This window comes from Nomascus leucogenys, chromosome 5 (genome assembly GCF_006542625.1).
Source record: "Nomascus leucogenys isolate Asia chromosome 5, Asia_NLE_v1, whole genome shotgun sequence".
Taxonomy (NCBI): Eukaryota; Metazoa; Chordata; class Mammalia; order Primates; family Hylobatidae; genus Nomascus; species Nomascus leucogenys.
The window spans coordinates 86208929-86234346 of record NC_044385.1 but is presented as its reverse complement, the minus strand read 5'-3'; the positions used below and the strand labels follow the sequence as shown (position 1 = coordinate 86234346).

The window sequence follows — 25418 nt, the reverse complement described above, 5'->3', positions numbered from 1 at the left end:
AAAGAAAGGGCTTGAAAGGCCCGAGAGAATTGGGAGCAGCAACACCCCAATAGCAATATGCACGCCTAGCAACCAAAGTTTAGTTTCTAAATACCATTTGCCATTAAAAGGAACTGGGGTCCTTAGAGAAATGGCTGATTCCAGGGCTGGGGCAGAAAAAGGACCAGATGAGCCTAGAACATCTTCTTGTGCCAGGAAGTAAGAAAGTACTAAACAAATAGTGAGGACATGTGAAAAGGACATGGGAACCACCTTCAAGGGGATCCCACTGTCATTTGAGTACCAAAATAAATATAGTAACATTATAATCCATTGAATGAAGTAGGAATCCAAGAGTCCACACTGAAATAAACAGGAAGTTAGATATGGAACAAGATATTTATGTAGCTTAAAGTATCTCCCCATAAAGCATTTATTGATTTAAAAGGGGAAGAGGTAAATACAGATAAGACTGGCAGGTGTGACTTTAATGGCGTGATCTAAGTTAACATTAGCCCATCAGACAAACCAAAATCACATTCCATCTGATAGGATACAATGAGAACCAACATCCCTTTGGTGGCATTCCTGCCAAAAATTCATACTGTGAATCTAATCATGAGGTAACAAAATGACAGCCATTCTATTAAAAAAAAAAACTAATCTGTAATCTTCAAAATTGTCAAAGTAACCAAAGTCAAGGAAAGACAAACCCATTCCAAAGTGAAGGCAACTTAAATAACAACTAATGGAAACACTTGATTCTGAACCAGATTTTTTTCTGTAAAAGATATCGTTGTGACAGTTGGCACATCTTGAATGGAATCTGAGAGTTAGATGGTAGTAAAATATCAATTTTGATCTCCTGATTTGCATACTTGTATTGTGATTATGTAGGAATATGCCCTTGGACTAAAGTATTTAGGGATTATGAGACATCAGGTCAACAATTTACTCTCTAATGGTTCTAGGAAAAAATCTTCGTACGGTGTTTGCCATTTTTCTGTAAGTAAAATTGTTTCCTTTTTTTTTTTTTTTTTTTGAGATGGAGTTTTGCTCTTGTCACCCAGGCTGGAGTGCAATGGCCCAATCTCAGCTCACTGCAACCTCCACATCCCAGGTTCAAGCTATTCTCCTGATTTAGCCTCCTGAGTAGCTGGGATTACAGGCATGCCCCAGCACACCCGGCTAAATTTGTATTTTTAGTAAAGACAAGGTTTTACCATGTTGGCCAGGCTGGTCTCGAACTCCTGACCTCAGGTGATCCACCCACCTCAGCCTTCCAAAGTGCTGGGATTACAGGCATGAGCCACTGCACCCAGCCTGAAACACTGTTAATGCATTGGAATTAGGAGAGCTCAGTGAGGTAGAGATGTGAATATACATATTCACAGGAAAGGGAGAATAGTAGCAATCCTCTAGATACTATACATGGCTAAACAATACAAGACCTTGCTAGCTAAGTATCAAAAGATCCTACCTTGAGGCTTCCACGACAGGTTTCACCCTGCCTTCTGACATTTAGGATTGCCACTAAAAACCATAGCAGACTGCTGGAAGCAGAGGGACTTCTTGGAGGAGAAATGACTTATTTTCCTCCTCAAAATTCAGTGGAAGAAAGAAGGAATCTGTAAAGAGAAAGATTATGTAAATAAAGCTCTGAAGTTTTGCAGCAGCTCTCTAGCAAATCTGAACATTTAACTGCAGTTAAAATATTTTTTAAAGCACAGATATTTATGAAGTTTCAACAAATACTTCACAAGTACAATTTTTTTCAAAAGCAAACTCAGTTTTTTAAAATGCTACCTCTTCTCAGAGATAAGAAAGACAGTGTTCATTGAATTAGAGCTTAAAGAGACCTCTGGAGCTCAACTAACCCATATACCTCCTGCTGGATTATAACCCCATCCTTTTTGTTCTGCCCCGGTGGGTGTGGAGAACAGATGGAAGTCATCCTCTGATCCAGGCGAGCTCCAGGGTCTGCAGATAGAGTGCCTAGCCCCTACGCAGCCTGCAGTCATGCCATGCCTGATTCCCGTCAGATCTCCTCCAGCTGATGTCAATATTGATGTTTTGTGGTTCACAAGCTCCACGGGCAACAGGCTTTTCAGACAATGCTTACCTCCTGGCTGGCATTTTGCTAATCCTCCTGAACCGTGTAGTTTGTGGACCAAGCTAAATGGGAAAGGGTAGAAATTGGCTTTCATCATATTCTGAGGATATCTGTGGGATGCACAATGGTCATATTTCACCCCTTCCTAGAGTATAATCATCTTTCAAACAAGATTGCTTCCTAGAATCACTTGTCCAGTTTCTGTTCCCAGACTTCAAATGCCCTGCAGAAAGAACAGCACTATCAGTCTCCTGTTCCTCCTTCCTTGCCCCTTCCTTCTATGTGATCTATTAACCAGCCATCGAGTGGATTGACTGAATGACGCCTTTATTTTTTTTTGCTTTCACCGAACATGAGATGACTGGGCCCAAAGTGGAGAGTTCCACGGGAGAGGGAAGCCATGGACAGAGATAATGCTAAAATCAGGGAAATCTATCTCTGAGAAATCCGAGTTCACATGTTTTATACCTGAAGTAAACTGCAGGAAATCAATGAATCTTCATAAAACCACAGAGTGGGAACAGACTTTATAGCCACTTGTTCCAGCTGAATCCTGTTTACCATGAATACTCACAGGAGTTCTTAAGCTATAATCCACATTTCATTTTCAAAAGCTTTTTCCTTTCCTCTTTCGATCCATAGAAGAAGCAAGTTTGTGTAGTACTGCTTTGTCCCTACAAATTGTAATGTCCTTACCTTCTGCCTAGATAAGAATATACAAAGTCAGTATTTCTTAAGGCTCCCAACTTACCTATGAGGTAGGAAACATTATTTTCCCCATTTCCCAGATGATAAAACTGATTCTTAGAGAGGTTAAGTGGCTTATTCAGGATAAGTCACAGAAGCTAGGAGTGGCAGAACCAGGATTTGAAGCCAGACTGTCTGATTCCAACTTGTGTTAATAATCTCATTTCTGAAAAAAAAACTGTAGTGTTTGATGCATACAAAATAATATAAGTGACATCATGTTCTGGCTATCTCTTGTATGACCAACCATTTCCAACTTTGTGGCTTAGAACAGTGATGTACTACTCTCTCTCACAGTTCTGAGGGTTTACTGGGCTCAGTTGGGCAGTTGTCTCTTGGAGTTTCTCATGCAGTTGCAGTCAGATGGTGGCTGGGGCTGGAGTCATCTGCAGACTCAACTGTGCTGGACACCCATGATGGCTTCTTCACTTATATAACCAGTGTCTCAGCTGGGAATAGCTAGCCAGACATCCCTTGTCTCCAGGCAGCCTTTCCATGTGGCTAACTTGGGCTTCCTCACATGGTGATGTCTGGATATTTGGACTTCCCGCATGATGGCTTGCTTTCTCAGAACATGTGTTCCGAGAGGCCCAGGAGGCAGATACAAGGCTTCTTATGACCTAGGCTTAGAAGTCACACAGTATCACTTCTGCTGCATCCTCTTGATTAAACCCCCCAGGTTTAATGTGGGAGAGCACTATATAAAAGCATGAACACTGGGAGGCACTGTGCTTTGGAGAGCCATCTTTGCAGACTGATTACCAAATATAAGTTGTGAAACATAATCAAAACACAAACAGCCATCAATCCACCATTCAACTAGTGAAATAAAATGTTATCATCACCATTGAAGGTATTGTGTATTTTATCCTTAGCCAAATCCACTGACCTCTACAAGTGGTAATGCTGTCCTACATTGTGTAGTTTTATTCCCTTGCTTTGTTGAAAAACAATGTGTGCATATAACTGTTTAATTTTATTCACTTTAAAACCATATTTGAATGGTATCATATAGTATTGTCAACCTAAATAACAGAGAGAGGCTATCTGAAAATATTTAGTTTAATCAGGAACAAATAGGGCATTGCAAAGTGGGACACATGCTATGACAAATCATACACACGTCCAGGAAGGCAAAGAAAGACAAGCATTTTTAAAGGTAAAATGAGGATGGTTACATAAGTTGTTGTGAGACAATTATCCTTGGCTACAAGGATCAATAATAAGGGTAGCATCAGTCCAAGACTGGAGAGGCATTTGCTAGGCGGATGTCCTCATAAAAGTATTTTCTTTTTCTTTTTTTCTTTTTTTTTTCAAGGGGGGTGGGGGGCGGTGTGCAAGGTTGTGGTGGTTTTATGCAACATTATGGGTTTGGAAGAATCTTTTGTGATGGTTTCTGGCAAATATGTGTAAGAATCCCCCAACTTCATGACTGCCTAACTCCATTTTGCCAGCATCTGACATAAGTCAGTCCATTTTGATTCCAACAACTTTCACAGTATGTAGTCTTTCATTACTGCTTTTTTTACTCTCAAAACTCTACAGTAGTCCCCACTTTTCCACAGTTTTGTTTTCCGTGGTTTCAGTTACCCATGGTCAACTGTGGTCCAAAAATACTAAATAGAAAATTCCAGAAATAAACAATTCATACGTTTTAAATCACATGCCATTCCGAGTAGCATGATGAAATCTTGCACTGTCCCACTTCTTCCCAGCTGGACACAAATCATCCCTTTGTCCACCATATCCACATGTCCATGCTACCCATGTGTAAGTCACTTAGCAGCGGTCTCAGTTATCAAATCAACAGATCACAAGAAGAAGGCTAAGTACAGTACGATAAGATACTTTGAGAGGGAAAGAGAGAAAGAGAGAGATCACATTCACATAACTTTCATTACAGTATATTACAATTATCCAGTTTTATTATTAGTTGTTAATCTCTTACTGTGCCTAATTTATAAATGATAAACTTTTTCATAGGTATGTATGTATAGGAAAAAAACATAGGATATATATGGTTCAGTACTACCCAAGGTTTCAGGCATCCACTGGAGGTCTTGGAATATATCCCCTGAGGATGGGGGACCCCTGTGTTTGTAAGATTCATCTATTTAATTGCATATAGATTTGATTCATTTTCACTGTTGTAGCATATTCTTTTATGGGAAAATACCACAATTTATTCCCCTATTCATAGATATTTGGGATAGTCTTATTTTTTTTTTTGCTACTATGAACACTTTTCTACTGTTTCCTAAGGTACACATATTGGATTTTTTTCTCAGACATATACCCAGAAGAGGAGGCTGGGTCCTGAGTTATAAAGAAAATCATCTTTTAATCAGTCTCCCTGTCTCCAGGATCACACCCCTCAAGTCTATTCTCTATGCTCTTTGCAGAGTGATCTTTCTAAAATACAAATCTGGTGTTACCCCCTTACGCCAGGGTCTTCAGTGGTTCCCCATTGACTATACCAGTGGCTCTCAAACTTTTGTGTACACTAGAAGCACCTGAGGAGCTTGTCAAATACATGTGTCCTGATCCTGCCACCAGAGATTCGGATGCTGTCACTCAAGGGCAGATGCTTGTGTTTTAACAAACTCCTCCAAGTAATTCGATTGCATACTAAAATTTGAGTACTACTGGATACATCATCAATGTCCAGATTCTTACTGTAATGCAAAAGACACTGCACAATTTGGTCCCTGCCTATGACTCCAGCCTTATCTTCAGCCCACCTTGTCAAGCACCCTCGAATCTAGCAAGGCCAAAGGGCTTGAAATTCCTGGACAGAAAGGCCTATTTCTGTCTGTAGCCTCATCCCATCTATTTCTTACTGTGGCACGTAATTGATTATTACTTTTTTACTGCCAGTCTTTCTCAGGGGAAAGTTGAAGAACTTTTCCTATTGCCATTTTAGCTCCAACATCTTACATAGTACCTAGGTGCTTAAGGAATATTTATCAAATTCATTGATTTTTCCCAAGGTCACAAAACCAGTTAATGATGCATCTGGGATGAGAACCTACAGTCCTTCCTTTTTAGTCCAGTGACCTTTCCACACCATGCAGTCAGTCATAATAACCAAATATCGCATTACTATAGTGCTCCTAATATCTGGACTAAAAGAAGAATGACCCTTCATTCCCCTTAGGAAAGGAGTACAAATTCGGTCCTGAAGGATTACACTGAAAAGAATATCCTCCTTTCAGAAATATAGGTTGAGCATTTCTAGTCCAAAAACCCCAAATCAAAAATGCTTCAAAGCCGAGCACAGTGGCTCACATCTGTCATCCCAGTACTATGCAAGGCCGAGGTGGGCTGATCACCTGAGGTCAGGAGTTCGAGACCAGCCTGGCCGACATGGTGAAACCCCGTCCCTACTAATAATACAAAAATTAGCCGGGTGTGGTGGTGCATGCCTGTAATCCCAACTACTTGGGAGGCTGATGCAGGAGAATCGCTTGAACCTGGGAGGTGGAGGTTACAGTGAGCCAAGATCGTGCCATGACACTCCAGCCTGGACGATAAGAGTGAAACTCCATCTCAAAAAAAAAAAAAGAAAAAAAAATGCTTCAAAATAGGAAACTTGTGGAGTACCAACATCATGCCCCAAGTGGAAAATTCCCCACCTGACCTTGTATGACAGGTTGCAGTCAAAACTTTCTTATACAAAATTATTTTAAAATATTGCATAAAATTACTTTCAGGCTATGTGTTTAAAGGGTGTATGAAACATAAATGAATTTCATGTTTAGACTTAGGTCTCATTGCTAAGATATCTCATTGTGTATATGCAAATATTCCAAAATTAAAAAAAAATTCTAAATTCAATAATACTTCTGATCCTATCATTTCAGAAATACTCTACCAGTACATGTAAATCCTTGAACCTCAATTTCTTCCCAACAGGACTAAATGATGGTTCTCCAAAGAATACAAAGTTTGTTTCTGTTCACTTTAGTAAATAGCTTTGAAAATCTGCCATTTTTTTTTATACTTTAAGTTCTAGGGTACAAGTTCACAACATGCAGGTTTGTTACATATGTATACATGTGCCATGTTGGTGTGCTGCACCCATTAACTCATCATTTACATTAGTTATATCTCCTGATGCTATCCCTCCCCCCTCCTCCCACCCATGACAAGCCCCAGTGTGTGATGTTCCCTTTCCTGTGTCCAAGTGTTCTCATTGTTCAATTCCCACCTATGAGTGAGAACATGCCTACCATTGTTTTTAAAGGTTGCCTTTGGAAAAGTCATAGAGGTTTATTTATTTTGTCACCCATCTTGTTTCTGTTTGTTTTAAATTTGTTTACCTTCACTTATTTTATTAATCTTTTCTGCATTATTTATAACTGATTCCATTGTTTTAATAAACTCAGACAAACCATGTGTAACCTATTCAAAACTATCCATATTTTATTATGCATTTCTGGGAGGCCTTTTTTGGAGATTTCCCATAGATCAGAATATGAATGGAATTGTTATTGTTGTGTCGTTGGACTTGGCTTCTAGCTTTAGAATTCCTTCTAAATGTTTTTTCAGTCAGACTTCTAGTGTCTTCTATAGTTTAATGTTCTCATGCTTCCGAATTTCTGCTCTTTTAGAAAAGCAATGTTGTATGCAACTTCAAATAAAATATAAACAACAAAAAGATTTATCTGAAAAATCATTTAAGGTGATTATTGGGTAAATGAAGTTAATCTCATGTTGAAATAAGCCAAGACATTTCCATTGAGCAACATATCCTATTTTACCAATATGAATTCTTGCCCTGACAGTGAGCCGCAGCAGACAACTTGAGACAAGAATAATTAATTAAAAGATACATTTCATGAAGCAGATGACATTGACAGAGTAAGAAATAAGCAAAGCAGGAAGGCAAAACAGAATTTACAATCTACAGATGAGGCACTAAAAAAACTCAGCCCTTTCAAGTGGTATAGGTATTTTCTTCCGATGAACAAAAATGCAGAAGGCAATTCAACCCTTTAGAGGTCTGTTTTTCATCAGCTTTGATCTGAAAATTGAGACAAGTGTTTGGAGTACTGTCACTGATAAGGAGGAAAGTGAGGGCTGGAAGCATAGTCGAACAGAATGTGGTTACTCACACCCTGAGCGATTAAACACTCACTGCATTTTTTAAGGCAAATTCCACAAGTCACACAGTTTCAGAAATCATTACAGGGAAAAAGAACACCACACTCAGTACTTTCATGAGAGCAAAAGCTGTCATGACCACAGAATACCAAAGCATAAGCTGTGCACATATTCCCAGTTTCATCTTTAGTTTCTCTTATTTGTTTCTAGACACTGTTTTCTCTGCTACCGACAGTGTTTACAGTCTCTGACTGTCACATAATGAAACAGAAGCAGAAAGCCTTTGTTATGGTGTTCATACTTTGGAAGACACCAACATAGCTGGGTGCCAGACTTGCTTTTGTTTTATTTTATTTTTGTTCTCTCTCCTGGAGAAGGTTATTTCCTTGCTCTGAGGATCTGAAGAAATTTCAGGTCAGCAAATTGTTAGTAATTAAAAGGTCAAATTAATAAATCCAGTTGCATGGTTGAGATACAACCCAATGGGACCTAAATTATTATAGACATTTGCTCCTAGAAGAGGAAGAGCCATTCCATAAGCCCATCCATCATTGTCATTCTAAGACTTTTTGGTCCGGGCAAGAGTGAAACTTCTCCTGTTGGCCTGGGTTGAGCTTGTGGAAAGTCTGACCATTTTATTCAGTGCCTCTTTCAATTTAAGGGTGGGGCAAGACCTAATCATCAGCTAAAAAACAGAAACTTCTGACTTAAGCATAGTGCTTTAGTTTCCTCCTTATTAGCAGAATGCGTGAAATCTCTTTAGAATTGCTCCCTTTCTGTATCTGTGCTAAATGACTGTGCATGTGTGACAAAGTACAGTTAATGAAATCATTTAAACATTACTCAGCACCCACTATGTGGCAGATACTGCAAGGCACTGGAGACACAAAGAAGAATGAAACATAATTATCCCAGGCCTCAAGCAGTCATGGTCTAGTGGGGGGAGACAGATCTGCAAACATCTAATTACAATATAATGACATAATGTGGAAAATGCTGTAATAAAGAGTACACAGGGAGCTGTAGGAGCATAGAGGAGGGATGAACTCATTCCACAGGGTTTCCAGGAAAAGGGAGACTGGGACCATGTGACAAAGATAATGATATATTTATCTGCTGAGCCAGAGTTCTCCAGGTAGAGAAGGAGTAGAAAGGCACTCCCAAAAGAGGATCTAGCAAAGACCAAAGCTGCTTGAATGTTTGAAAATATGTTTAGGAAACAACTGATTTGGAAAGTTTGTTATCAAGGGACCTCATTCAACAGGGGAAACCTTGGAGAAAAGAAATAATCCCCTTTCTACTGACACACAGAGGAGAGCAGATGAAATAAACATTAGAGTTGCTTTGAACAGGAAAAGAAGTAGGGATGGTTCAAAGAAGCAACAGACAGTGTGATGGGGAGGGAGGACGGTAAGATAAGGTAAAGCCAGTCCCAGATGGATGTCCTCATGTTTCCATATTGTTTCTAAGTCCATACCTTTATCAGGTGCATTTTATTCCATTTTTACCACGTTCCCCTAGCCACCTGGTCTCTGAAGCAGCGCCGAACCCCTTGAGTGACAGGGTTCAAAGATGAATCCAGATTTGGCCACGCCCCAGGGATGATGTTATCTAAATCCCGAGAGAGACATAGACTAAAGGTCCCCTCAAAGAACAAAAATAAAAGGGAGACAAACATTTCCTCAGCCAAATTTGGGATCTTGAGGAGGAGAAAGGCTCTCTAGACAATTGAACTCCTGTCAGAACTGGGGGACAAAGCAAAAGCTTGTTACCTAAAAGACCAGGAACGTTCAGCCAGAAACTAGTGATACGGATTAATTTCCAGGATCTATGGTTTTTTTTTGTTTTTTTTTTTTTGAGATAGAGTTTCGCTTTTGTTGCCCAGGTTGGAGTGCAATGGCGTGATCTCGGCTCACTGCAACCTCTGCCTCCCGGGTTCAAGTGATTCTCCTGCCTCAGCCTCCCGAGTAGCTGGGATTACAGGCATGTGCCACCACGCCGGCTAATTTTGTATTTTTAGTAGAGACGGGGTTTCTCCATGTTGGTCAGGCTGGTCTTGAACTCCTGACCTCAGGTGATCCGCCCACCTTGGCCTCCCAAAGTGCTGGGAGTACAGGCATGAGCCACTGCGCCCAGCCCCAGGATATACTTTTAAGTGAAAAAGCCAAATGTAATCCTAGGATGTTATGTACATCCTAGTGTGTATAACATAGTATTAAAAAGTACACACATAAGGCCAGATGTGGTGGCTCATGACTGTAACCCCAGCACTTTGGGAAGCTGAGGTGGGTGTATTTCTTGAGCCTAGGAGTTCGAGACCAGCCTGGCAACATGGTGAAACCTTGTCTCTATAAAAAATACAAAAATTACCAGGGTGTGATGGCATGAGCCTATGGTCCCAGCTACTTAGGAAGCTGAGGTGGGAGGATCACCTGAGCCCAGGAGATCGAGGCTGCAGTGAGTTGTGATCATGCCACTGTACTCCAGCCTAGGAAAAAGAGTGAGAGTCTCTAAAAAAAAAAAAAAAAAAAAAAAAAAGAAGAAGAAAGAATGAAAAGAAAATATATATATATCTTCTTGTTTGTGCAGATAGAAACATAGTAAGAATAAACCTGAACTAATGAGATTGGTTACCCAAAGGAGATGGGTAGGGACTCAATAGAAAGAATGGGAGAGCAGGAACAAAGGAGAAGGGCTAAAGGGAGGTGACATTTCTCTGATTATACCTTTAGCTATATATATACACATACATATACATAGGTACATTCATATATACACATGTACATTCATATATATATATATGTACACACACACATATGCTTTGACTTTTGGTATCACGATCATGTTAGTCATACTGAATAAATAGTCAAAATGAATTAGGAAGTAGAGAACATCCAAAATGAAAAACAGTAACAAATTTGAAAAACAATGTTTTGACTATATTTTGTAAGGCTAAAGACAAAAAAAAACTGTTCACAAATATTGTTAGTTACTGAATTTGTTTTTCACTGTAGTATGAGCTAGCAATTCAATAACTACTTTGTGTATATGCTAGGACTGCTCAAATAAATATATTGGGGGTAATAAGAGTCTAGTTCCTCACTATTGGAGACAGAGATGGGACAGGCTAGAACGAACCCTGAGGTGGTGGTTTGGAATCTGAGGTATCAATGTGAACTTGTGTTTTTGATGTATTTGAGATAGCTAGAGATGGCAAAAGATGTAGATGGATGTATGTGGAACTTACGTATGTGTATACATGCGTATATTTCTCATCTGTTTTCTCTGTGAGCACCTGGAAACAACACCACTTTAGCAAATGAGCCCACCCAGCACTCGATCTCATTTTCATTTTAAAACCATTCTCTAATAAAAAGAACCAGGGCTCCGTGGCCGATTCCAGAGTTGATGAAAAAGAAGTACAAGAGGAGCCTGAAATATTTTGTGATGCCAGAAAGTAAGGAAATGATAAAAAATTGATGAGTCATGTGAAAAGGACACCAGAGTGCACTTGAGGGAACTCCCCATGGTCAAAGCTGGGAAAGGCAACAAAATAAATGAGACTAATAGATTATAACCTACTGATTACAATAAGTATTCACGAGTCCACACTGATAGAAAGACATACTGTTTTCATGTGGGCCTTTATTTTCTACAATATCCTCATCTATAATAAGGGGATTAGTAATATTTATCTTGCAATATTGTTGTGAGGATTCATTTGGGAGAGGGTTTGAAAGAACTATTTAAAACACATGAAAAGTGCCTAGAAATTTTAATGGACTTCCCTGCCTTGTTCTCTTTGTACGCAGTCATTTTCCCAGAAAACCAGACTATCACAATTTTGAAGCTGAATCCCTAGTAGAGTTTTAGTTTTAGAAATATGGTGTTAGTCACTTTTTAGCAGCCTCCTTCAAAATGAAACCTTCTACCCATTGGCTTGTCAGTAGTATTTAACCTAGAATAGTCATTAGGAATTCATCATCATTTCCCTATGCATTCTGCCTTCAGCTTCTTCCCTCCAGGTAAATTGCGGAAGTGATGCTCAGAATTAAACTGTCAGGATGCTGTGATTCTGCTGCATGCTCCGGACAGCTGGCCGTTAGGAAGCACTGCAGGCTTGGAAGAGGTGACTTGTCTCCCTGTTTACAGCCCTCTGGGTAGAGCAGCTGTCATCTGAATACAGATGCTGATCTCCAACAGAAGTTCCAGTTTGGTTACAGAGGTAATTTCGGCATTTTTCCTTTCTCTCAGTATTTGAGTGGTCCATTTTTAGGATTGTTTAGAAGAGCTTCAGTGGACCTATTTTCCTACGTATTTTCTATGGGTATTGTCTTCCCCTTCAGGTAATATGATCCTCGAAGGCAGAGAAAGTTTCTACTTTTCTTTGCTAATCCCTCAGCATCCAATTTAATAATCTGCACACTAGACTTGATGCTATCAATCCTGTTATGGGTTCAAACTAATCTTAGGAAGCAGATATAAATCCAATCCTCCTTCTGTTAGAGGGAGATAATAATACCTGCTTTTTACCTATCATACAAAGATATATGTTCACATCATTTTTTTAAAAGTTAGAAAAACATACTATGATTTGTGTGTAAGTGCTTTAGACTCTCTGGCATAAAGACAGTTAATTTGTTGATAACACTATGATGTTACTTATTCAACAAATAGTTATCAAGCATTCATGCTAGCCCTGGTATTGTGTTAAATAGTGAGGATAAATAAAACTCAGGGCAAATAAAAGACTATAACATCTGTCCTCAGTGAGTTTATAGTCAAATAATACATGACAGATGTACAAATATGTTCAGCAAAGTGCCATAGTATATGTGCTATGACAGCCATCTGTACAAGGCACACTGAGGAACAAGGAAGGTCAAGACATTCTACTGAAATTATTGAGAAAGGCTTCACAGAGAAGGTATCAATTTGAGCTAAGTTGGAAAGACAACCTAGCAACAGCATGAAGAACAGATAAAAAGGAGAACTGACTGTAAGCAAGGAAACCAATTACGAGACAATTCCAAGAGTCCGGGCTGGAGACAATGAGTCCTGCAGCAGTGACAATGGCAGCAGCCAGCACTCTGCAGGTCTCATATGAAGAGCTCAGTGAATATTTATTGAATATGTGAGGAATATCCAAGGAAACTGAGACGATCAATGTTGAAGGAGTAGGTATGACAGGAATTAATCATGCAGTCATTTAACAAATGTATGTTGTGTCTCTACTAAAGATTGAACACTGTTCTAGGTGATGAAAATATAGTTAGTAAGCTAGACCCTGGTTTCAGGGGATGCACATTTAATAGAGAAGAAAAATGAACAAACAAAATAAGTCAGGTGTGTATAAGTGCTGTGAAGGAAAATGAAGCTGGATAGGAAGATAAGAGAACAGTAGGGGAGTAGGTTACTAATTTTATGTTGAGTGGTTAGGAAAGGGCTCAATGACAGATATTTCTATCAGTAGACAGATGAGCAAAGGAAGGTGGGGAGCTGTGTATCTGGAGGAAGAAAGGTCCAGGGAGAAGCAGGAAGGCTAGCATTTCTGGCACAGAGGAAGCAGGAAGAAGAGAAGCAGAAGATGAGGGCAGAGAAGAGGAATACAACGTGATAATGTGGAATGTCATTCCAGGATCACAGGTTGTCCCACAAGTCCTGTGTGCGAACACTAAGTGAAATTCTGAGGGCTTCTGTTGGCAGCTCCACGGATGCTGGAGGTGCTGTCTTTAGGAGTACTCAGGTCTCCAGCCTTTGAGGAAAAGGAATACTCTAGAGTGGCTTCATGCTTCCTTGTTGAATTCCTAGTGCCATTCAACAAGATAAATAGCAGAGGTAAAGCCAGCCAGAGTGGTGGTGAATGAGCTATGTAATGAGTGTGTTAGGATATGTTGAGATTGAGGTGTCTATGAGTGGCCAGGAGGGGCTGCCTAGTAGGCTGTCTATATAAAAATCTGTATCCCAGGAGAGACTTCAGAGCTGGAAATAAGTGTTGTGTGCTTGTTTTTGATAGTTCTCTCACGGGAGTTGGTGTGGTCGTTGAAGGAGGGGTGAGGGAAGCAGAGGATGATGCTAGCACCTGAGGACTGCCAACATTTTAAGAAAGGGCAGAAATAAATGAGATTCCAACTAAGACTGAGAAGGAATGGTTGGAGGTAGAAGAAGGAATAATAAAAATGAGATATCATAGAAATCAAAAACAAGAGATTTCTCAAAAAGACAGGAATGGCCAGGTGCAGTGGTTCATGCCTGCAATCTCTGCACTTTGGGAGGCCACGGCAGGCGGATCACTAGAGGACAGGAGTTCAAGACCAGCCTGGCCAACATGGTGAAACCCATCTCTAATAAAAAATACAAAAATTAGCTGGGCCTGGTGTTGTACACCTGCAATCCCAGCTACTCAGGAGGCTGAGGCAAGAGAATTGCTTGAACTCAGGAGGTGGAGGTTGCAGTGGGCCGAGATCGTGCCACCACACCCCAGCCTAGGTGACAGAGCAAGACCCTGTATCCCCCCCCATACAAAAAAGACAGGAATAATGAACACTGTGCAGTGAGGAAATGCCAAACGGGGGGTAAAAACGTAAAGACACTGAGCACAGGTTACTTTTTCAAGGAACTTTGGTATAAAGGAAAATGTGTGGGATGTTAGCAGGAGAAAAATCAAAGGAATTGAAATGAGGCAGTTCTTGCTTTTGTTTTCATTTCAAACGTGGTTAGAACTTTAGCAAGTTTGTAGGCTTTGGGAAATGAATGCCTATACAGAGCTAGAAGCTGAAAATTTAGGAGAGAAAAGAAACAGCTAATTGAGCAAACTCGCGGGAGACAAATGAAAATGGGAAGAAAGGCATTCCACTTGGAAGCCTGGTTCACTAGTGGGAACAGCACCCTTATGCTAAAGTCTAATCCTGTCTTTATTTCAGAATTTGATATTCTATGAATCATGGGTTTTTTGCGTTAAGTTTAATTTTTTAAATATATTGCATTAAATACTATTTATCTTTATCACAGAGTTTTTTGGTCCTCTGAAGTTTTACAGCAGAACACTTACACACACACACACACACACACACACACACACACACATATATATATCCCTTACTTATCAATGAAAATGTTATTAGGATTAATTACTTAGGAATAAGGTTAATCCTCAGACAAACACTAAGGACTAGGGATGTAGGACACAGGTGGAGGTGAATATTCTCTGGGGCTCAGGGCCTGGACTCCCAAGGAGCAGCAATACTGTGACTTCTCTGGTGAAGGAAATGAAACAGAAAGGCACCACACAAGGGATCCCCCTCCACAGATGGGCCTGGCTTTGAATGTGGGCACATTGACAACAGCCATTAGATGTTCACTAAATCATTCTTCTGTGACCTGATCCCAGGATCTTCAGTAAAGCTTTCTATCAGGGACAAACTACTGCCCAGCAAACATATAGCAACCAACGAACTCATATTATTACCAAATTATGAACCCATGTAGTGCCTTTCCTTATTTTAGTACATTCTTTTCACAAAGCACAATTTATGTCCCTCCCCTTGTGATAGCTTTTTCTCCATCTCTGACCAATATATTCATGCAATAGATTTATGAGTTTCATATATTTACTTATTTTCTAACAGCATAAAATGCTACCCACATAGTTGATTGGCATCATTTTTATTTCTTGTTGAAACCCAATTTAGTTCTTTATTGCTGCTGATTTACAATTTTCACTGGTGATAAAGAGAGAATGAGGGAATTCATTTGTGAGTATCAAGGCTCACAACATTACAAAAATAGCTAGTTGATGGCAAAATGTCTCACTAGCCAGTCATGTAAACATAAGTAATTGTTTTGTCAAGTATTGGCAAAGGAATTGACATCTATTCATACTCTCGTTGTCAATGGTGTGACGGTAAACATTTAACAACTAGTTCTCTTGAAATAAAAGCCCTATTTTTTCATGTTTGCCAATTCCCATGGTGTAAATGCTCATAGTTGATTTCAAGCTACCCACCTGACATCACCAAATGTGGAGTGGAAAAGAGTTGCACACTTTTATATGATATTTCTACCATATAGATAAAATGAACATAAATATTGAGTATAGATTGTTGTAAAATATAGTAAAATCACTAAGATGTGAAGAGTTTGGATTGTTTGTTACCTTTTTTAAAAGAAATTTATTTAATTCTAAGGTTATACAATTTAATTTTTAATAGTGGAATGTATTAGTTTGGTGCAAAAGTAATTGCAGTTTTTGCCATGACTTTTGATTACTTTTGCACCAATCTAATAAAATAAAATTCCTGAAAATATAACAGTCAGCTCTAATGAGCCTGTATTGTCCAGCTTCAGCATACCACTGTTCCTTCTAACTTTAATGAAGACAGTTAGTTATGAGGAGACAGATAGGAAGCACATAACTTCTTATTTACTATAATAGCAGCAGCTCTCAGAGATGGTGGCTGCCTGCTTTGAAGGAACAATAGAGAAACTGAAAACACAGGCAAAGAAGCTTTTCAATGCAAAGGTACAACACTGAAATATATAATCATGATTGTCACATACTATGAACAATTCATAACTCTTTGACACATCCAACTTTGTGCTATGCAAGTAGGGCCTTACTATTGAATCTGCCCAACTCTGCTATTCTGCCAGGTAGCTTTGTTTAGGATATGGAAATGTTTTTCCCTTGTAGATTTATAAAAACCAAGGATCCCACTCTAGAACTGGAAAATGGGGGCTCATTCTAAAGATGGTTAGTCTTCTCAAATATAATGCAGGGAATTGTTGTTTGTAGAATAGTGCCTCTGGGATCAAAGTTCCCTTTAGCAAAGTAAGGTTTGGCATGCTTGTGTTGGAAGAAAAATTCTTTTCTCTCCAGTCTTATGTCAAAGTCTAAGCAACTTAGGAGTGTATCTTTGTGACACAGGATTTTTGTCTGCCACTTTGCCAGTTGGGGCCCTCCACGGCCAGTGATGCCCCCACCTAGGCCTCACTTGGCCCCAGGCCTGCTGCAGGAGGCACTTCATCCACTCGGCCCACCAGGCCATGCCTGGCTCGTGCACCAGCTCAGCCCACAGCTGGGCTGGGTGTGCTCCAGCCTGCCCGTGTTACAGCTTGTACCCACATTTGGTGGTTCCTGAGTTCTTGTCCCATGTTCAAGAATGAGGCTGCACTCACAATAGAAGGGTAAGGAGGACGGAGAAGAATTTTATTGAGCGATTGAACAGTTCTCAGTGGAGAGGGGAGGCAAAGGTGGTCCCCCACCCAAAGTTGGGTGGTCTCTCTCTCTCAGTGTGTCTGGGTCCGGGGCATTTATGGGCTCAGAATGGGAGAGTACATGCTGATTGGCTTGTGAGTATGCAAAAGAGGCTAAAACAAAAGCACCACAAAAGGTGGGCATGACAGTGTAAAAAACCAATTAGGGAAGGGTAGGTATATGTTAAATAGGTGAAGGGTGGAGATCAATCACAGGAAAGTGTGCCAAACAGGAAGAGATGTTCTTAATCCAATCTATGGATTTATCTGACATTGTGGCTTGGTTTTCAGGGTTTAAACTATCTTTGGTTTCAAGGTGGGGTTTCACCAGCAACCTGCCCATATCTACCTAGGCATTTGTCTGCCTCCTGCCACTATTATTTGTACTGTCTTGACTGGGAATGTGGGTCCAGAATATGACACATTTAGGTTTTCTTCCAAATAGGTCATATTCTGAACCCACAATCCCAGTGTTTGGATCAGTTACCCAGTTTGAAAGTCCTGGGCTTACGACATGCACAACTTTGAATTATTGGGAGGATATCCATTCAGGAGAGAGGCAAGAGAGCCAATTGCTAATGTGCTGCTCCAGAGCCCCAGCCCTTCCAACCTGCACGAGATGGGGAATGCAGACTGCGAAATTCAGTCTAGAACCTGTGTAGCCATTTCTATTTCTGGTCACAAAGCCTAATCCTGGAATTCAACTTTTTCATGACTATAGTTACTACATATTATTTTCTACATATGTTACTTAACAAATTTCTATTCTTTGAGCAACTTACATTTTTTGAGGAACTTACATCCTCTATTCTGGCTAGGAAACCTGTCAGTGAAAGGATTTTTGGTATAGGGCAATGATTGTCCAGTGATTTTCCTGACAGGAGATACTTCCTGAGCAGTTCCGCTATGCTGTTGGGTTCTGAGTGAGATTTTATTTGATAAGAGATTCCTCAGCTCAAAACGCAAGTTTGAAAACCACTAGTAAAAAAGAGACTGTACCTGTGCTATACAACAAAAGGAAGAATTAATCTGGAAGCATTTGAAAGTCACTGTTGGAATTTAGACTACGATAGAAGTCAGTTTAAAAAAAGATGTGAAAAAGGGCCCTCAATATTAAATTGAAGATTGTTGTCCTGATATCATTCTTACTCAAGGACTATTGATTTTTTAAAAATCAAGCTGTTTAAAAATGTTGTGCTAAGGATGAAACCATATTCAATGACAAATGAACTGCATAAACTGTCTTCACAGGGCCTTATCAAAGTCTTTCACATGGTGCTTGGATGGTTGGTTTTGATGGGCAGAATCTGAGTCATGTACCCTTATCTAGCTTCATTATTATGGATATGAACTTGGTTCCCAGAGACTCTCACTAGTCCCACAAAAAGAGATTTTTTAAAATGCAGCCTGATAAGTTCTCCATTCAATGAGAGATGGATAATGTTTTATTCTACTGTATTGCAGCTTAAAGACATCTGACCTGAGTTTCTGCAGGATGTTGTATTTATAGGGAGAATATTTAGGTTACAATCTTCAATGTTGCTCTCCTCCCTTCACTTTCACTTTCTCCAAACCAGGTTTAAGTATTCCCACCCCATCCACACCCCCTCCCACCCACCCCCTTCACTTAATAATCCAGGAGAACTTAAAATGAGAGACCATGATTGGAATAGAAGGAATTGAGAGCTTTGCTAAACATCTGGAAAAGCATTTTGGAGGAATATCAATTCGCTTCATCACTATAGTAGCTCAGTTCAACTCCCCTAAGAAAAAAATAAGACTAATCTTAGATCTGAACTCCCACAGTGATAGATTTGCTATGACAGATTCTCTCTAGTTTATGCGGTTGTTCTTTTCAGTTTTTGTCATAACTTAAAAGTAGAAAAAGATTTAATATGTAGGTCAGGAAAAGAAGAAGCCTGCCATTGGGGTCAACAACATTAAACTCTGAATTTACTAGCAAGGGTATTTACTACAGGCTGCTATTATGCTAAGAGTACCTGATCTATTTCTGTATGAGTACCACGCACTAGCTGATTGTGCCACTGAAGCTCCATACCTGATCTATCTCTTATAACAACTCTGAGAAAGAAAACATTACTCCTACTTCATTGATTAGAATATTGAGGCTTAGGCCAGCACAGGGAGGCTCATGCCTGTAATCCCAGCACTTTGGGAGGCTGAGGCAGGCAATCACCTGAGGTCAGGAGTTGGAGACCAGCCTAACCAACATGGAGAAATGCCGTCTCTACTAAAAATACAAAATTAGCCAGGCGTGGTGGCACATGTGTGTAATCCCAGCTACCCGGGAGGCTGAGACAGGAGAATCACTGGAACCCAGGAGGTGGAGGTTGCGGTGAGCCGAGATTGCAGCATTGCACCCCAGCCTGGGCAACAAGAGCAAAATTCTGTTTCAAAAAAAGAAAAAAAAAGAAGAAAGAAAGAAAGTTGAGGCTTAGAGGCTTTAGGTGACTTACTCAAGATCATTCAGCTAGAAAATGGTAGAAAAAGGATACAAATCCAAGCAGCCAGATCCCAGGGTCTGAGCGCTTAACTGCATCCTGTACTATATGGTACAGTCAAGGATGGAGGGCTGTGATTCTAACACATGGCAATGTGACATGATGCATCAAAACACTTTGGAAGGCAATTCATCTACGCACTAGGCTACTTTTTGCTTTCACATAAAATGCAAATTTTGTACATTTCTAAAACTTTACTGCGTTCCTTATATAATAATTTGTATAAGGTCAAATTTGCATAAGTCAAGTGCTGAGTAACCTGGTGAGCATCTGTACATCATTATACTGTAACTAAATAGAACAGGAAAGGAGAAAGGTAGGTAGGATTAGGTTTGGTGTTTCTGTTGTTGTTGTTGTTGTTGTTGTTGTTGTTTTTGAAGGCTAGGAGAGAAAGGATCACAAAGAATAAAGAAGTGGAGGTGGGGAGGAAAAAAACAGCAATAGGAGGAGAGAAGTTAGCTTTTACTTGATAATAAGAATGAATGCGCTAACTCTGATCACACTTGCTTCTTTCTCTCACTCTCTCTCTTTCTCTTTTCTTCCTTCCTTTCTTCCTTGGTGGTTTTGTTATTAAACTCTCTCAGATTCTCAGGATCATAAACATGGTTAGGGCATCTCAGGTAATAGGAGTTATTTGTAAGGATACGTCAAAAAATAAGGAAGGAAGGTAGGTAAGGTAAACGCACACACACACACACACACACACACACACACACACACACACACAGAAAAACATGCAGGAGTTAAACAAAACAACCAGGCCTTCAGGATAATAGCCCTTTGCTCACCAAGTCACACCTCAAGGAGAACTGGAATACCCTTCAGCTACCACATGGTTGTGTCTCATTATTTCACCCACTTCATCCACAGGCTTCCAGTGTTTCTCTCTGTCTTGGCTTCTACTTTTCTTGACACCGCAGATTCTCCTGACTCTCTGTTCACCTCCTATCTTTTTCTCACTCAAGACTTCTGCTGACCCATAGCTTTGTCTTTCTTCTGTTTATATCACAGCTTTTGCCAAGCCATCCAAGAAAGTTCTGTGTATTCATTCTTTCACTCAAAGAATATTTAGCTTGGATGAGATGTCTCTCACACATATATTCTGGACACCCATTTTTGTCCCTGTATTGAAGACCTTTTAAAAGCTCTGATCAGTTCACAAGAAATTCCCTTAACTGCCCCCCTGTTACAGGTAGTTAAGCCTGAGCAGGGCAGGAGAGGGCTCCCTCGCCTCCACCAGGAATGTTGAGTGACGATGGTTTGGCAGTTATCACATTGCCTATCTGAAAGTGATAAATTGGCAGCCAGTGCCAGGGAGAGGCCATTTCCTGGTGGGCTACACCTGTCGCACTGAAGTGTTGACTGAACGCAGATGAGAGAAAAAGCAACTTCCTGGGCATGCGCATTATGAGACAAAATGGTGGAGCATGACTTTCCGGTGGCACTCCGTCAGAAAAGGGAAGAAAGCTTCAGATGGCTATGCATACAACTTCCTAAACACACTAGGAGTGTTCACTTCCCAAAGATAAGGAGGACGCTGTGCATGCGGGCAGCCCACCCTAAGGGGAGAATCACGGGAAAGGGATGCAAGACACCAGAAGTGGGCCAGGCTTTAAAGTCCTAGGATCAAGGTTAAATGCCACACTTGTCCTTCAAGTTGCTTGCTTGGGTCTCTTCCAAGTGTACTTTCCTTTCTTTCCTATTCTAAAGCCTTTTAAAATAAACTTCCACTCCTGCTCTGAACCTTGCCTTGGTCTGTTTTTCTGCCTTATGCCCCTCAGTGGAATTCTTTCTTCTGAGGAAGCAAGAACTGAGGTTGCTGTAAACCCGTACAGATTCGCCGCCGGTAACTCAGATACATTCCACTGGTAACACCCCGGCCCACCCCAACATAAATGTGGATCCAACAGTCATTTTGTGCATAATCCCACTCTTCTATCAGCCCCACTTGTCCCAAGATAAGCCAAGCAGAATTCTTTCCTGGTCATCTGAAATTTAACAAAGAGAATGAGTCAATCTCTCCAGGTGGCTAGGTCTTTAGCTTGTGTGACTTGGTTATCCCTGCTCCTGGCACTGTCTTGTTTTGCTGCAACCCAGACAACTCAGCTCTTTTGTTAGTTTCCAGTAAAATATCTATCATCCCCGGTATCTTATAATTTTAATAGTCTTTACTATCAATGGAATGGAGGGGGAAGAGTTCATTCAGTCCCTCCCCTCTCCCTCTCCTTCCTAACTCTGTCTCTCTCCTGGGCCACACTAATTCTCCTCCTTGTTTTGTGCATAGCAATTTACAGCAATCATCTTTTCAGACATGAGGATGCGCTGAGGGCTCACCCACTAAGCCAATCAGCTAATCGAAGAGCTTATTGAAGCATTACTTTCAAGAGTAGATACTCCTCCTTAGGGGAATTCTGGTCAATATAATTGTCTTCTCTGGACAGGTCTGTACTTGAAAGCTGTGACCAGTTTTACAACAGCACTTGGACTGGGGAGCAAATAAGACAGTTTTGGGGAAAAGAAAAGGAGAAGCAGAGAAGAGAGTCAGAAAGAACATTTCCTAGGGAGACAATGACTCTCCAATTTCCAGTCTCTGTCCTCCCAAAAGTCAGGCTGCATTCCTCCTCTTGTGTTCTGTGAGACACCCCTAATAATTCCCTTTTTAACCTGGATTAGCTAGGCTATCTACTTGTCACACCAAAACTATAACTAATCATATATTCCCCCTATCAAAAAAGTATTACTTGGCCAGGGGTGGTGGCTCATGTCTGTAATCCTAACACTTTGGGGGTTGAGGCAGAATGATCTCTTGAGGCCAGGAGTTCAAGGCCAGCCTGGGCAATGTACTGCAACACCATCTTTATAAAAAATTAAAAACAAATTAGCTAAGGGTGGTGGCACATGCCTGTAGTCTCAGCTACTCGGAAGATTGAGGCAGGGGGATGGCTTGAGCCCAGGAGTTTGAGGCTACGGTGAGCTATGATCATGCCTTGGTACTCCGGTGTGGGAGACAGAGTGAGACCCAGTCTCTTAAAAAAAAAAGTATTGCTTTTTATTATGTTATCATTGCCAGTTATCATCTTCTCTGTGCTTTCCACTTGAAAGCTTCTTAAGGGCAAGGACTGCACTTGTCTTGCTCACTATTTTATTCTCAGTAATTAGCATGTTCTCCAGACGCTTAATAAATATATTTTGAAAAACTGTAGAGTTATTGACTGCCAACTGTGTACCAAGCACTATTTTATGCACTGTGATTAAGAAGATGAATGATATAATCCTTTACCTCCTATTGCTTTGAGCCTAGATTACTCCCAAATCTATCTTGTTCATCTTTAATTTTTCCTTGTGTTAGTTAAAACTCTTTCATGGGGCAGTGTTGGCTCAAGTGGCCAAATGTTATAAAGGGCAGAGATAAAACTGGACCTAGGGGACAGCTGGAACCAGGGTCATATGTGGTCAGGACTCTTTCCCCTCTTGTCTCCATCCACAGGTTGACTTCACCATCTCAGACTCATTTCCCCCTGAGTATGGAGTATGGGACACTCAGCAACAGCAGTTTTCAAGCTTACGTTATTCCAGTTTTATCACTTTCCATGGTTCCAACTTGAAAAATTGGGAGAAGTCCTCCAGTCGGCTCAGCTTGTGTGAAGTGTTCTTCTTTGGGCCAATTACTGTGGAGGGAAGGCACTAGGATGATTTTGATTTAGGTTTCCATTTCTACATCAATCACCACAGCGGAATCTGTAGGAGGATGGCAGCTTCCAATCTTAGCCGTATGAATGGGGCATGGCCAGAAGGGGAGTGGATTCTCTTCTATGCAGATAAAATAATAGTTGTGTGTCCACTCCATTCCATTATTCTCGTATATCCATAAACTCTTTCCCTGACTTTAAGTAACAAATGTTTATAAAATGCTCATTGAGCACAAAGCATTGTTCTAGGCTCTTAGATTAAGCTTTTAGATTTTGTATATCAAAATTAATTTTTAAAAGAAAAACATTTTTTCTCAATTCCTATAATAATAGCCTAATCTGTTCTGTGTTTCTTTTCCAGAGTTACAGCATAGTGAAACTTCAAGAACTAGTTTTTTTTTGGACCATCCCAGTGCACATGAATCAGGTGATTTTATCTTTTGTTCCTCTCCTTGCTATCCCTAATCTGTCAGGCAGTCCTAAATCTATACCATCAGGCTTGTTTGTTCTACTTCTCTATCCTTTTATCATGGTTCCATTAACTCACATCCAAGGATGTCAAGAGAATAAATAGCCCAATAAAACAAAAGAATATACTTCCAGATTTAAAAAGAAAGAAACATACAAGAAATACATAAATCATACTATATGACAATAGCCCAGAAGATTGCATGGAGGATCTTCGTGTTTCCTGTAGAAGAAAAGAAAAATGGAATTTCCAACTCTTGCATCAGCACTTGACAGCTGGAGTTATTGTTTACCAGGCACCAAGAAAGGAGGGATATGCATCAGAAATCATTTTGCCTGAAATAAGCACAACTTCATGGAGGACGATGACACATTTTCTCTGGTGATCTTATAATTGGGGATGATGTAAACATGAGTCTAATCTGCATTTTGTCTAAGAAATTCTTCATCATGAACATCTTCTAATAAAACATGGTTCCTTACAACATGAGTTTGCATATGACAACTTACCACTTCATGTCACACTTATATCATGCAGACTCATGTCTCAATGAACGCTTTCCAGATAAACAGAAGGCACTTGTCCAAGAGTAACAAACACCTGCCATACAGGTTGCTAAGAGCTCAAATAAAGATAAATTTGTTGGCTTGACCCAAACGTTCTCTGGATCTCAAATTAATCTAATGTTATCAGACATTTGGCACTTTCTCTATCTCAACCAAAAAGACCAGTCTTTGATCATGGTCTCATCACTCTTTTTCAAGAAGTAATTGTTATTTTTCTTCCTGGTGTTCACATGCTGCTTCAGTAGGGTACATCGTGATCTCCAAACATAGCGCCCAAACTTGAACAGAATATAATTCCCAGTCAAATAGAATGTTTGCTTCTTGGAATTAATGTTAATGTAAGGCTAAGTCCAATATCAAAGGAGAATTTCTTTTTTTAGATTCTCTACATGACTTGATTTAGAAATTATATTAATATTTTAAAATATTTAGAAATTATATCAATATTTTAAAATGTGCTTTAAAGATTTCTTAATTTAGGCTTATAGTTTTACAGTTGAGGAAACTTAGACATAAGAAAGCCCTTCCCCAAGGTCACACAGATCTTAGTGACAGAGTGCTAACTTACACTAGAAGATAACTTTGTTTTAATTTAGTTATGAAGAAATTGAAACTAACTTCAAAATATTTTCTATATATCTTAATATATTTAGCTATGACAAACAAAGAATTTTTTTATGTCAATGAAAACTGTCTTGGCAAGTAGCCAGCAAGCTTACCTACCAGCTTTTATAGATTTAAAAGTTAGTAATTACCTTATCTTTCTAGGAAATAAAGATTCGGTACAGAAAACTCAGAGGGAAAAGTCAATGCAGAGGGAGAGAAACAACTGAGAAGGTCACCACCTGTGGATGCAGAAAACACCTGCACCAATCTCCCCCATTAGATAAGAACAGACTTACACTATTAATATTATTATTACTATTACTAGTTTTATTCCATTTAATCTAACCTCTGATGTCCTCCCAGAGC

General features: G+C 40.0%; 1 long non-coding RNA gene across 1 annotated transcript in view; it reads left to right on the top strand.

Annotated features, from left to right (window-relative positions):
• The window catches only part of LOC105739801, a 47414-nt gene extending 23045 nt beyond the window's left edge, over positions 1 to 24369 (top strand). The window contains exons 2-3 of the long non-coding RNA XR_001115783.2: positions 11957 to 12170; positions 23773 to 24369. This is a non-coding gene — a long non-coding RNA (uncharacterized LOC105739801). The remainder of the gene's footprint in view (positions 1 to 11956; positions 12171 to 23772) is intronic.
• Positions 24370 to 25418: the final 1049 nt, after the last annotated feature.